Below are 2,302 nucleotides of genomic sequence, written 5' to 3'. Positions count from 1 at the left end.
AACTATCTCTCTCTCTCTCTCTCTCTCTCTCTCTCTCTCTCTCTCTCCCATTCTCTCTTACAGAGTGCTCTTTTATCACTCCATCCTTCATTAAACTAAAACCCAGTCATAATTATATAAGTATTTTCCAGATTTACAGACATTCTCCATTACCATAATTCTGCAAACAATTCATTATCCTTTGCTGTCTATGATATAGGTGTCATGACGTGGTGGAATCAGGCCCTTGTCAATTTTTTGGCATGTAGAGTTATTGGTATTATCTGAAAGCTTATTTAATTGTTTTACTTTTAGTGATTTTTAAAAATACCAATCTATCTTCAATAGAAGTCAAGATATTTGTAATTTGAAGGGGGTGAGGTTTCCTGGTTTCAATTATGAAATTTGAGGGGAAATGGCCGTCAAAATTTGGTGACTCCAATAGCTAAAAAGTCCTTAAAAACTAAAACTTGCATAATTTGTACCTTAAATCAACGTTTTTTGGTAATATTCACATTGAAGTGTGTTTTTAGATGGACATAAAAGAGGTTGAGCCCAAAAACAAAACAAAAAATCTATCAAAATTGCCAAATTGACAACAAAAAATGTCTGTTTCTCCGATTTAATTGTTTTGACAAGCGCCTGATTTCACCACAATGCCTCACATATTCTTATCTGATAACAGCAAACTCGTGACAGTTGCCTATAATAAAGTGTGTTTCTTCAGCATTGTTTAAGAGCTCAGTTGATAATAAATATTCCTCTAGAGCAACTGGGTTGGGGGTTTTTTCAACTTCAATTTATTCAAATTCCAAAGACATAGATGGTGAAAAAAAATAGACCAAGACTGCATTCATGGCGAACACCTGATAAGCAATGAAAATATTTTGTAATTTTCTGCTGCCCAATATAGATTAAACACAACTCCACAGTACATTGGCCTCATTAGAAGCAAGGTTGGCTTTTTCCCTACCAGGCCTCTCTTCTTCACAACTGCCTAAGAACCTTGTAACCCCACCCCTCTTCCTAAACCAAGGCAGTGCTACTGGCGGACAGAAGGTGTCTTTAGACCTTTCCCAGATTGAGGGGGGGGGGGATATTAGCATGTTCTTATGCACAGTAGACCTGGAAACGGGCTGATTTATCAATGCCATGCTCATACTGTGCCAAAACAACAAAGGGGCAACTGCTGATTTTTCTTTCCTCCTCCTTACTATCGTCATGTTTCCTCCACTTCTTTTGTATGTTTGTCACTCTCTTGTGAACTCCTATTTTCGGGGTGCCTTGATGGTCGAAGCAGACTTTTTGCTCTTGAGGCTAGACAGGTGAGCAGAGTAAGCTTGATTCCCAGTTTGGACTTCTCTGTTGACATCCACCCTTTGGTGCTCATATGACCGTTTGCCGTTTCGAGGATCGTAAAACCTTACTAAAACTAAAACTAAAAACCATTTTAACGGGACACATTCAAAAGTTTAAGAAAAATTAAGAAAAAGTACATAGAGTTGTTTTACGTATTGACCATACCTCCCTGGCACTTGATACCTCATGCAGGGAGATTATTTTAAAAAACAAAAAATATTTTGGGTCGGATGCAATGCCGGCCTAACGATCCGACACATCCTAATACGCGTAGTGCCCAAACTTCGGAGAGACCCGAAGGAAATATTAAACAACATTTTTCTCTCTGTCGTTGATCCCAACAAAATCCTCAACAATTTTATAAAGACTACTGTTTGTTGTTTCTATTTATTTTATTTTCTGGTTGTTGTTGTTATCGTTGTTGTTGTTGTTGTTGTTGTTGTTGTTGTGTGTGTGTGTATGTGTGGTAGCCTATCCGTTCGAAAAGTTTGGAGCCCCGACGGGCGTGCTCTTCGCCAGGGCCACCGCCTCCCTTGGGAGCGGGTGAGGCAGTCCAACCTCCCTAAATCCTGCCGAAGAGATGTCACCGCCGGAATGTTGTTATTGTTTTTGTTGTTTTGTTCTTTAAACTCTAAAATACTGATGATGACATTTCAAGAATATGACTGATTGTTTTCACCAGGGTACTGAATTTTTACCGTGAATTTTAAACTTCAGCCATTCCAACTTCAGAAAGTAAATCTAGCTGAGCTGTGATCTAACGTGAAAACAAGAGGCAGTTGCGAGTGCCTTAAAAACTCTTATCAAAATAAAACAAAACAAAGATCTACAACAGATGTGATAATTCAGGACAGAGGTGACTATGATGGGACCGTTCACTGATGACATCAGCTCAGAGGGGGGAGAGGGAGGTCAGTGAAAAGTTGACAAAAGTTGACTGGGGGGAGGAGGGGGGGGGATCCTT

The sequence above is a fragment of the Aplysia californica genome, unplaced genomic scaffold, assembly GCF_000002075.1.
Source record: "Aplysia californica isolate F4 #8 unplaced genomic scaffold, AplCal3.0 scaffold00537, whole genome shotgun sequence".
NCBI lineage: Eukaryota > Metazoa > Mollusca > Gastropoda > Aplysiida > Aplysiidae > Aplysia > Aplysia californica.
The sequence above is the reverse complement of the archived record's forward strand: the minus strand, read 5'-3'. Positions refer to the sequence as shown.